This window comes from Zonotrichia albicollis, chromosome 5, assembly GCF_047830755.1.
Source record: "Zonotrichia albicollis isolate bZonAlb1 chromosome 5, bZonAlb1.hap1, whole genome shotgun sequence".
Taxonomy (NCBI): domain Eukaryota; kingdom Metazoa; phylum Chordata; class Aves; order Passeriformes; family Passerellidae; genus Zonotrichia; species Zonotrichia albicollis.
Window position 1 is genome coordinate 30,505,136 of NC_133823.1, and position 13,354 is coordinate 30,518,489.

A 13,354-nucleotide genomic window follows, 5' to 3' on the forward strand; every position below is an offset into this window, starting at 1 on the left:
TTCTTAGTCTGCTCACAGCCCATCATGGAGTTTTCAATCAGTGGTGGACTGGAGATTCAGTTGTCTCCTGACTACTTATATGAACAGGAGGTCCAAATCCTTCTAAATGTTCTACACTGGAATGGGAGCTTTCACTGATCCTAAAGGTTCATTTGGTTTTCAACACAAAACTCATACTTAGGCTAAACATAAATACTAGGAATTTCCATAGAAAGAGATCAGTAAAATGTTACATTCACTGACATCTGTACCAATATTTTCTATGAGTTACAGTAAAAAACCTCAACTTGTCTGTGTAAGTTCACGATTCCTCAACACCATGTCACAGAAAATGGGTTAGACCAAGAACATTAATATCTACTTCTAATATTTTATTCTGAGCCCACAAAGAATGTGATCAGCTTCTTGACCTCCATAAATAAGATTTTGATCTATTTGCCATATGAAGTGCTGATATGCATCAGAGGCACTTGTTTAACCCCATATCTCTCTTTTTTTATCTTTCAGGAGTGTGACAGACTGAAATGTTCAAACATGTTAAAATGTTCAAACATTGTTAAAATCATGGAAGGGCTTTGCCCACTGCAGGAAACCGTGCAAAGAAAGAACTGCCCTTCTGCGACCACCAAAGCCACCTCCCTCCCTCAGAATATGCTTCCTGATACAGGAACTTGAGATAAAGATATTGTCCAATTATCCCAGGTCTAAGGAGGAATAGATAAAACTGGGGGAGAAGAGTGTCCTCACAAGGAAATCCAAACCTTGCAGCTGTGCTGAAATCATCTCTGGCTGAGTCCAGCTGGGCCTGGTCATAGCCCAGAGACTCACATTTGCTGAGGCTGGGTTTGCATGCTCTTTGCCCCAAAAGAAGAAGAGAGGTTTTGGGTGTGTGATGAAACTTCTGGTCTGCATAAGACAGAGGGGGTGAGCACCCATCACTGGAGGCTACAGGCCAGATAAGGAGCAGACCCTGGGGACAATCCTTTACACAACAAACTCAGCTGGCTCAGCTGTAAAACTCCCCTGCCTCTGGAGGGTGGCACCTACAGAGGACAATCACATAAGAGGCAGCTTTCATGCCTTATAAAGCGTCATAAACTATCAAACACTGTCATCTTATTGCATAAATCCCATACCTTCTCAGTGATTTCTCATGTGCAGCTCCTCACAGCACTGACTCCATCTCTTTTCACAGCTCATCCAACAAACTCCAACTCTGTTCACAGCACAACCAACAAATTCCAACTCCCTTCTCAACCAGCTACCCCACTCTTTTGTAGCACTCGTTTTCTCATTGGACACAGCTGTGGCCTGTTAAGGGCAGGGATGTTCCTAATCTTTGGTGATTGGTACAGCTGCACCTCCTCAGGTGTGAGACTGCCTTCTGCACTATTCTCTTACATTCTATACCTCCACACACTCCCACGTTCCCCTCAGACTCATTTCTGAGGCCTTCCAGAAGAAGACTGCATGTGATCCCCAAGTGTTGCAACAGATCCAGAGTCTGTTGCAAAAGACACTGTAAAATTCCCCTGCAAGGTTCCCACATATACCTGCGCCTATATTAATCCATTGAACTCTGTGGTTTGAGGGACACCCCACCCCACCAAGAGTACCAGATGAAGAAGACTGACAGGACATCACTGGATCCACAGGGATGATGACTCTCTTACTATCTTTATCTCCACCTCTCTCTCTTTTCTATTTCTTTCTATGTCTCTACTTCACGTTTATTGTTGACTTTGCATACAGAGTAATTTGCACCTTAATTCTGGCAAAGCCATCTCTCTAACAGTCATAATAATCACATCATAACAAGCAGTTTGCTATTTCCTAATAGAAGATCGGGGTTTTTTGTTCAGGGTTCTTGCAAATCTACAGGCCTATTTTCCTGCAGAGTAATTTATGGATAAAGTTTCTTCAGTGGAACATTTTCCTCCAGCACTTCTCAGAATTTGTAACAGTTCTCCACATGTAATTGACTTCAGGTCAGCCATGACCCCTAAGTGGGTAAGCTGGCAATTTGGAACAACCATCTTGAGGCTTTTTTACAGAGGATACAGACAAGTTTTAGAGTTAATCATTCTGGCCACTGTAGACTCTTGGCTGTATTTGATACAGATGCTCCAACGTGCCTCTGAGGTACAACAGGGCAGGGTGTGTGTAGGTACCCCGACAGGCATTCATTTTGCAGTGCCACAGGCAGAATTGCTTAATATTCTAGTATTCAAAATTCAGTAAGTCCACAAGACTCTTTTGTGTGAGTTTTCCAAGGAGGAAAAGGAGGTATTTGGGCAAAATGTGCTGGATTGTAGGATAAAATGCTGAGCCACCTCAGAGGCAGAGAGCGCTCAGATACCTTGGGAGCACTGAGATTCTTCAGGTGGATGGGATGGGCTGCACTGTCTCTGGGGAGAGCGGGGGCTGTTCTATGGGAAACAGGGAATAATTTAGGTGGGAAAGCAAGCGCTGGTGATAGAGGCTTTGAATGAGATTTGTCACAAGTTTCCTGCAGAAGAAGTGGTGCATGGATGGGGCACAACACAATCCAGCACAAAATGAGCTGGGTGGTGGAGATTTTTGGCAGGAAACACTGAGGTACATCAAGGTAACAGATCACTTTTTAGGAGAAAAACAGGTATCTCAGAGGGAACACTGGAGGTTCTTGAGGGTAGAGGACACCCAGATATTTTAAGGGGACAAGGAAAGGCTGAGATACCTCAAGAAGATAGTGAAATTTAGGAGTGTGCTAAGCATGCACAAATACCTGAAGAAACAGTGTAGGATTTGGTTAGAAGTGATAATATGACTCAGAAAGAAGAAAAAATAGTTTTGGTTAGTAAAACAGAAGCTAATTCATGGGAGAGGTTATGAAGTCTCAGATTGGATGCCTCAAAGTTCATCTGAGGGACAACAGAGTGTTCTATTTGGAAATGCTGAGGTATCCCAGAAGATTTCAGAAGCAAAAATAGGTTTACCCTCATATGGGCATTTCAGTTAGGTGGGTACAAGTACTTTAGAAGTAGTAACAGTGGGATTTAGGTGGAAAACGACAGAGTTGCTAAACAGCAGTAGACTTGAGGAGGGGAAGACTAAAGGAAACTAGCTTTGACTTTGTGGAAAAGCACTGAACTACTTGAGATTACATATGCAGTAGCACTCAGCAAGAAAGAAATCTGATTTGGGAAGCAGTAAACTAGCACAAAAAAAAAAAAAAAAAAAGTAGACTAACACCTGAGATGTAGCTGAGTTCCCCAAATGGCTACTGTGGCAGCCAAGGAGAGTGAGAATTTACTGGGAAATTGTAAGTGTTCTGAAAAAAAAAAAATTGAAAGGGTCTTCAAAAGACTCATTTTATCCTCAGGGGTTCCATAGGGAAAGCAGACTGACTCAGTACAAGAGGACCAGAGAAAGGTACAAGTGAGAATGAGTTAGAGATTAGGTGGGAAAAGCTGAGATAAGAATGAGCTAGAGAGTGGAGTGAGTCTTTCCATACAATAGTAAGTGAGGAAACAATCTTGTGCAACAATATTCTGAAGTAGAAGCAAAAATTTACTATTTTAGCAGGAAATACTTGAAAACCCTCTTTGCTTTAGGAATTATTTTTGCTCTACATGAAAAGCTGCCATACAAGTCAATGGAGAGTCATGAATGCAGATTCGGAGCAGGTTATAAAAAGAAAATTCAGTGACAGTCACACAGTCCTTGGGACATGATTTTTTACATTTTTAAACAATTTTTTAAACAGGAAAGGTTGTTGGAATAAGACATATAGTGTATATGATAACTAAATAATCGATATCTTAATGGAACCATGAAAAAAAAAAAAAAAACAACTTACAATCCTTGAGTGGGGAAAAGAATGACATATATTACATATCTCAGGTAAAACACCCTGAGAGCAAAGTTCTGCACAGAGGTGCCTGGGTGCCTGTCCCTGTTTACAGGGCTTCCCCTTTCATGTCCTAGAACCTATGTCTACAGTCTCAGCCAAGTTACAAGACTGCTAACCTGTGTTGTATCTCTTGTCCCAGCTGCAAGAGCCACTGCCAAGGAAGGAAGTACAGGAAGCAAGGGAGGGAAGGCACAGGCTGTGGAGAAGCAAAAAGAAGGAAGAATGACTGGGGAAGATTGCAGGAAGAGAGTGAGCGAAGAAGGGTGGATAAGAAAAAGTGGGGAAGGGCAAAAGAAGAGAGGTGCTCTGGGCAGAGGGTTCAATCCCATATGAGCATCCCCGTGGAGGGGCCTGTTGTTTCTCTTTTTTGCTCAGACCTGGGGGACCTACCTGTAAACAAGGTGAGGTTGGAGGTTTGGGGGCCATTTGCCTCGTTGCTCCTTTGGCAATGTGGGGAGAGTGATGCCTCTGTAAGGAGGGTGACAGTCCCTCTCCTGTCACTTGAGAGGGAATCTGAGCTCACCCCAAGCCCTTGTTCCTGTAGAGGAGGGCACTGTTCACCTGTCAGCTTTCTACCAGCTGGTCCCATACCCAGTATAACAGGCCCACAATCAGGACTTACCCCAGCAGTGGCCTCTTGAGACAATATGTTGAGAACTCTGGCCTCCATCAGCCTGTCTGGGAGGCCTGGAACAATGTCTCTGGCTGCCCAGGTTGGTCTCTCTCTTCTGGAATTCCCTTTCTTGTTTGTGCTTGTGAGTGCAGTCTGCCTGTGGTATGTCTGTGGTTTTTTTGTTTGAGGTTTTTTTTTTTTTTAAATAAAATCACTGCAGTATAGATTAATTTGGCTTCCCAGGCTAGAATACAAACCTCATGCATTCATGCAGGTCAACCTTGCCTTCTGTCCAGCGTCAAGAAGCATTCAGACTTGTTCCTGCTCACTTAGTAGGAAGGCTGGTAGTGCCAGCCCGGCTGTCTGTCCTTGTCAGAGTCCATTCAGCATGACAGAAATTGAAACTGAAATTCCTTGTTCATATTGTCTCATTCTTTCAGTATTGGAAGTTAAAAGAACCAATAGATAGTTACCATTCAATACATGTACCAGAGATTGCCATTAATGTTAAAAACACAAAAATGGCCTTGTGCCTACCTTTTCCAAGAAGAACATTAATTCCTCAGCAAATGGCAAAGCAATTTGCAACTCTCCTTTAACTCATACCATCAAAACTGCACTTCACATTTGCATTTAATTTGTCCCCACTACTATCTTTTTTTGATTGCTCGAGGTTTTAGGTTTCTTTGGCTTCTCAGGATTCTCTTAGAAGTCACCAGTTAGTAGTTTGTTTCGAGCACAAGTTTGAATTTTATGGTTTTTTTTGTTGTTGTTGTTCAGGAATTTTCTGTCAGGGGAGCTTTTTTTCTGTAAGAGTGGTGGTTTTTATCAGATTTTTTAATAGCTCATCTTTCAGTTGCAGTATGGAAAGCCTATAGTGCGAATGGGTAAAAATCACACAGTTTTGTAGAGGACACTTAAGAGCAGCAACAGGGGCAAAGCTGAGATGTATGGTGCAACCTGACTGATATGGAAAGTTAATAGGGGTGAATTTTGAAAGTTGCTGAGACAGTTAACATCTTACTGGCAATTTCAGCCCTTTTTCCTCTGCCTAGGTGGGGGGGGGGCTGAGAAGGGCCAAATGTAACTGAAGGTACTACAGTGGACCTAAGCAAGCTTCAGTTTACATGAATTCATAAAGGTGCAACAATTATAGAAAAATCCAGCTCTGAGCTGTAAATTCTGTTTAAAAAATGCAAATTCTCCCTTGACTAGAGCTCACTGGAATAAACATGCTACTTGTTTATTTCTCAAATGTCAAAAGGTTTAATTTCACTAGAAGGTACTGTGAAATAGTGAATAAAATTATTTCAGTTTTGTTATGTTATTTGAAACTAATCCAAATTCAGAGATTTTTTTTTTTGAGTTTTGCAGGTGTGTTGCATTTTCTCTTGTATAACTACAGTGAAAATGGGATAAATCCCTCATTTTCACAACCTGAGAAAATGTTATTGTAATCCCTTAAGTCCTAATTTACTTTATATAATAGAAGCTTTAAATTCAGAAAGTTTCTTTTGTGACTTTGGACAAGTCCTTAAAAAAATCAAATGTGTATTTCTCTTTATTTTGCTATTAAAAATTATTTCATAGGGAGAGAGGAGGTGGTTGGAAAGTGGTAGAAGGGAGGAGGTACACAAGGGTGCTTGAAACAGGTAAAGTGACTTGCCTGTAAAGTCTAATCTGAAACAGTTGTAGATGCTTGTCCCCTAAGGTTGCCACTTCACACGGATTTAGCTGTGCATTTGCAAAGAGAGATGCAAACAATGGCCTAAAGCAATATGGAAAATGGAAGGTTAGAGACATTTAAGAAAGACAGAGCTCTGCTCCTCATTTTTGACTATGAAAAGGGACTAATATCTTGGTTTCTATAATACTCACCAACAGAAACTTAGAATTCAGTCTTGCACATCAGCTTGCATTCAAGAAGTTACGCCTCACCAGTTATGTGTTTTCACATCCTAGTTTTCCATTAGTGCAAGAGAAAGCAGGGTTCCGTGAATTCTGAGCCAATTCTGAGATAATCATCCATTGCTGTTGGTACAATTTTGACATATCCCCTATTCTTCCTCTCACTCCTGGAAACAGCATAACCTGATGGTTTCTGTGCGGTTGCCACAACATATGCCTGAGCCTTGCCCTTTGCCTCTCATTGTGAAATTTCGAGCACTCAAGGCTATAAACAGGCCTTGCTGATGGAGCTGTGTCCTGAGAGAATTACATTGTTCAAGATGAAAAATGTTTTGATAACACATTTAACACTACACAGTGCACAGACAGTCTGTAATCATTTACTCATGGTCAATTCAGAGATAAGAAGAAATGAATGACATTTTAGATACCAGAGAAATTATTCCTGAGTAGAATGACTTGTGGAGAGCCCTTGAGAATAGGACTGATCTTTGGCCTTATGAAAGAGAATATTGGTTTTCTAATGAAACAAATGAGTAAATAAAGCCTTGAAAACATAAATATATGTGTTATTCTAAGAATTATTGATGACACTGATATTTCATGCCAGTAGAAGACACTGGACATAACAAATTGCTAAATTACACATAGATAAGGAGTCATACTTCAAACACTTAGGTGAAGCCTGAAATTTATGGGAAGTATTATATCCTATAATATGATATTATATAGACTGTAGTATCAGTTCATGATATAGTATACAGTATAATATTATAACCCATAAACTAAATTGGATCTTAATGATAACATAACAGGAAATGTTGACTCAGCAGCCACTACCAGAATGCTTTCATTAGGTTGAATTTTCAGATTTTAAGGTTTCTTTAAAAATGGGGTTGACCTAGGTAGCCACTGCAGTAGACCTGTCTCCTCCTTTCATTACACAAAAATGTGCTGGGTTACCCAAATGGGAATTACTGCTGGCTGCTCCAGCAGTGTGCCAGAGAGAAGCACAGAGGACTTTTGTCTTTTCTGATATTCTGTCTGCCTTGTCTCCATTGTGGAGCTCACACAGGCAGGAGTAAGGACAGCCTTGAAGTTTCTTCTCTCAGTGTTCCCCTCAAAATGATGGCATACTTCCTACCTCCCTTTACCTTTTACTATCATCAAGAAGAGAAATGTGGTAGTTAAATGAAAATACCTGCAAAAAGATGAAGACTGGTCCTCCTCATCTGCATGCTCCTTGAGGGAGGCTATTGCCTCCACTAGAGGGGCAGAGATTGTATTATTCAGCTGGTCCTATTATTGGTTAAAATACAAAATACAGGTTAGCTAGTAGGATGCTATCAGAGATACTGGGAATAGACGGGTGACTGGAGCACCATGGATGTCAGGATTTAGCATGATGGGGTTCTTTTTTTACATAAGAAACACTGCATACACTTCAGCTAAGGTAAAACCTTTTTAGAGAAATGTTTCATTGTATTTTAGCAACTATTTGGTGTATGCAGTCATCCATTGTCCTTTTTTGTTTCTGTAGGCTTGGAAATACTTAAAGGCAGCATATGTTTTTTCCCTTAAATATATTTTATAAATAATCAGTTTAAATTGCTTGCAATAAATGTAGTCAGGTAAAAGATTTTGAAGCTACATGAGGTTGTATCCAATGGTAATAATAACACGAGCTGCCACAGAAAGGTGTGTTTCATTATGGCCTAAATTGAGAGAATACTCATCCAAAATTTTATTTCTTCATAATATAAAATTAATACCAGAACTGTATGAACCATTTTTTTCCAGATAATTAAAAAATGAGCTAAAACTGAATTTTCAAAAAATGTAGACATATTGGAATTTCTGCAGAAACCATTGTTTCCCATTATTCAATAATCAGAGAAGCCAAACCTTAAAATATATGCTCCTAGTTTTGAGGTTTCTGCATGAAAAACCATGTGTTCTGTCTTATCCCATTTCTCACAGTATCAGTGAACCCTCCTATCAGTGCTGCAGGAGTCTTTATGACAAAAAATTATTTACACAGGGCTTGGACAAAAAAACCTCCACACCCACATGTGATCCAATTAGTCTCTGAACAGAAATTATCATCACCATAAAGCTATGCTAGAAAGACAAAATGGGCAATTTGTTACACAAATAAAATTGTTCTACATATTATTTAATTGTTCTTTTTCATAATCAACAATGGAAAGTTTGCAGTGTGTCATAAAATTTAACACAAACTGCCTTTATCATTATAACACTTCAGACTGAGGTATGCTCATATTCCTGCAATCATTAAATACCTGTCATTCAGTTTCTGAGTTCAAAATGACATTTGTTCCCGCAAAGAAGCACAAAACAAGGAAACTCATTATACATTTCCAATAAGTGCATTCTGAAATACCAGTATGTTTTTTGGCCAGCAGCATTCCTTTCTGAAAGTAAAGGTAGACAAAAGCTGTTCTTCCTCAAAAGTTAGGTCCTTAGATCCTTGACTGGATCTGTGTTCATCAGTTTTTCCTGCAGTGTCCGCACAAGGCTCTCAGAAGCACAGCCCAGCCAGCAGTGCTTTACAAATATACAGCAATGAGCTGCGTGTCTCATCAGCAGCAGCACCCCGTCGAGATCTTTGTGCAACTTTGACACCACAGTCATCAAACTTGAAAAACATTCTGAAGGACTAGTGGAGAGAAACGTTCCCCTTCTCAGACAGACATAAGCTGCATAACTTTTCAGAATATTTTTTCTTATTCAGATGATATACCTCATTTAAAGTGATATCTATTAATTAAACAGGATTTGAAGCCTGTTGACTATCTTCAAATAGAAAGGAGTAAGGCTTCTTAATTTCTAGGCTCGAGGAACTCACAAGTCAGAGACAAGAGTATTTTTTAATTGCTGAAGATGACTGCTGCACTGCAGATGCTGTAAGGACTAGCATGACATATTGTAAGGATAAGCAGGACTTGAAACATTAGCATTCACAGTGGATCTCCTTGACAGGATTCAGTATTGCTGAAAGCCTGGGAGAGTCTCCCCAGAGATATGTTTGGAGAAAATACTCTACATGCAACAATTCTGCTTTGTTTAGAGAAAAACCATTGCATTTCTTGACACTTGAGATTGATATGACCACAATCCCATGGATACATGATCAGCTCTTCTAGACGCATCCTTGCTGTAAAATTACCAACATATATAAAAAAAACCAAAAAACCCAAACCAAGAAAACAAACAAACAATCCTCCTCCCAACCTAAATAAACCCTCTCCAGCCAGGATCTATCAATACCTGTCAGTCATTTAAAGTAATACAAAGAGAATAATGCTTCCAAATGTTACACTAACGCACAACTTGGAAAAAATCCACAACATGAAAAAAGGCAGGAAGCATAAAGAGGAACTTTTATGTGTGATAAATTATGTTGATTGCTACTACATGTGTCTATAGGGTACTTTGTAACCCTCAGAAAGTTCTTATTGCACATTTTCTATCGATAACACTATGATTTGTTGCTCTGTTGTATATGCATTGTTTCTGTACTGCAGTTTATATCATAATGATAGGAAACACAGAGGGGACTTTCTAGGGGCACATGATGACAGATACCAGTTTCAATAGGCAACAATCAGATGGAGGTATCTTAATCTCTGTTGTAGGACTAAAGAGCAGAAAGAAATGAGACAACTGCAGCTCAGAAAGTTCTCCTTTGTGGGGAGATTACTATTTCTATGGTACTTTGGCCATATATACTTGCTGGACTATTCCAGATGACTTCAGACAAATTTTCTCAGACCTGGTAAAGGTGAATTCCCTTCGATTAAATTACTGCAGCGTAAGGCATATGATTCCATAGTAAAAAAATTCTCATTTTCTGTAGCCGCACATCAGAACACCAACAACTTTTAGGGATGAAAGGTACTTAAAAACCCTCATAGAAATAAAATCAGCAACCAGTACAGTCCAGTTGACAGTTTTGTACAGATATATATTACACATAATATTAAAAGCTTTTCTGCTTTCTACCACTTAGAAGTGTACACCATCCTGTGTTAAAATAATTTTGCAAAACTAACTAGATACTTATTCATGTTAATCATGAACTCCAGACCTCCACAAACTATGAGGCTAAACTTTTTTAAAAGCAAGAGCTTTCTCTCAGAGATTAAAAAACTTGAATGCTTTTATATTGTTCTATGTGCTGGTTGTATCAGAGTAAGTTTGGACTTTACAACCATAAAATATTGAAAAATAATATGGAATTTATTTGTATTTTTTATCAATTTGACATGATTAAAATAAAATAAAACTAAACTAAATTAATGGTCTGCTTCAATTCCTATCTGGGCATTGTTAATCGAAGTACTCAGGGACATATTTTTTACATGAAATAAGATTTCTTTGTGCAACTTAGGGCCCTGAAAATCAATTTATTTCACTGTCATTTTTTTCTTTATAAAATAATCAGTACATTTGAGACATATCAATATCAAAATATTGAATTTAGACTCTTTTAAGAAAATAATTGCCTACTTGTAGAAAAGTCTTACTCAAAATACAGTCTAAAATAAGAGGAGATTTGCATATGCTATGTTTTTAATAGAGTTACAGTCCCCTGAACTTTCTTTGAAAAAGGAGTTGAGTGAAGAAGGCAGAAGTTTGCAGAATAAGGAAATTGAAGAAAAATTTTAGAATAGTTAAAGATTATTTTAGGGTTTTTTTTTCAAAGAAAAAATACGTTATTTTGATCTATTAGAATTATTTAAGAAGGTGAAAGTAGAAACAAAGTAAGAATAGTTATTAAAATTATTTTTACTATTAAGTAATTTTTTTTGCAAAGTGCAGTCTCCAAACTGCACTCCAAACTTTACCTTTCCCAATCTGAGTAAACAAATATTGTTGCAATACTTATCTCACAGAGAAAAATGTTTTCACAATAATGCATGGTCATAATTTAGGATTTAAAATATTCCTGCTTCTGTTCATTAATTCCAGCAGTGACAGCAGTCAAACTCAGAGGTAAAAAAATAGCAGAAATTTTGCAGCGATGAAAATAGCTGGATTTAGAAAATTTATGGAAATTATAGTCAGTAGCATCTCTTAAATGCCACATTAAATAATCATACTAAACAATAACATATATGACTGATAAATGGAAATATTCCCAATAAAATACTTATAAACTAAAACTAAAGCTCTAAATGAGTACTATTTAAAACACCATAGCCAGATTCTTGCATTTATAAAAGCACATCAAGAGGGAGCTTTGAAGAGTTAGAGTTCAACAGGGAAGTTCAATTCTGGCAAGCTAATGGAATTTTAGCATGCTTTTTCCTGAAAACTGCTGCAATCTTTTTGCCTAATATAACCTATCTCATTTCAGTAATGGCATTGAAGCATCCTAAAGCTAAATGACTGAGGCAGGACTGAAATCAGAAGTAGCTCTTAGAGAGGAAAATGCTAAGTGCTGTATTACAGACTTCCATCATTTATTTGCACTTACAAAAACTGAGGTGAAATAATTGGAAGTCTCTCTTTGCTCCATGTTGCCTAGAATAATAATTTTTGACTTGTTTTATCAGCTGGTGTACAGCACAGCTCATGGAGTCAAAAAGGTGCAAGTGATGGCACAGCCCTAATCCTTGCCACACTCCACAGCTGCTGGAACAGGTAACAGAGCACCACCCAGCCTTTCTCCCTAGAAATGCAGTGTCCACCTGCACATAGGTGGGCATTGTGAGGGCTTATTGCAGCACACCAACTCTGCTAGCTTTGGGATAGATCTAAGTGTACATTATACACCTAGTAGTAGAAGAAGGATCATTTTTAATCCATTGTTATCAATACAATCACTGGTGAAAGAGAGTCAAACTCATGCTGTGGATGGTTTGGCTTGAAGCTCTGGGTATCTTATGAAGATTTAGATGTCATTAAGAAAAATCCTTTGCTTTCAGAATAATTATTTCCCTGCTGAGAAAGCATCCCCCCAGTCTACAAAACCAATATATTAACTTAGCATAAGAAAACAACCTTATGACATTTTTTTCCACTAGGATGGTAGAAACACTAATAAGAAACCAAGTGAGCAAAAATGCTTATTGATGGGAAGTCAAACATGCTTAGAGAACAAAACCTTTTTTTTTTTTTTTTAAGCAAGGTATCAGGAGCTTCATATGACTCCACAAACACATACTGTTTAATAAAATATTTAGGTCCCCCTCCCATTAAGAGTTAAAGATAACCTGGAGTTTTCCTGGCAGTTATCACTGAGAACGTTTTTAGGTTTTGCACAAGACTGAGTTTGGAGCTACTGACACTTTGCAAGGGAACACAAGAATCTTATGCATCTGTGTCAAGGCTGCCTGCTCCTCTTCTGAGGCACACTGACTTAGCCAGGCAAACATGTGTTGTTCCAGACTCGTTCTCCTTGGGGCTCTTTTTATCCCTCTACATGCGGAAACAAGTAAAAAGTTGCCCTGGAGGCATAAATTTCCTTAAGTGCACTTCTGGGCTGATTTATGTTGCACCTTAACCCGCTCTGATATTAGCCTAGGGGTGTGACAGGCAGGGCTGCATGTGCTGCATATTTTAATTTTGCTGTGCTGTTATAAACAATTACTCTGAACAGCAAAGACAGTGAGTAGCGCTGAGATTTACTGCAGCATTTGGTTTGAGTAGAAAGTGGTTGGTTTTCAGCAATAGGATGAAGAGTAAAAGGAGGTAAATTAACTAAATGTTTGAAAAACATTTTAGCCCTGGACAAAATCTTGTTTTCATTGGAAGGGAAGGCTCTTCCTTGGATCATTCTCCAGTGGGCTCTTCAGCTGCATCAGTTTCAGTCCTGCTTGGGGTGATAAGGCAAAATGCAGTCTTTGAGCACCTAAAATCCTTACTTTTTCTTCTGAAATATTGAGTACTTAGATACAGATCCTGATATG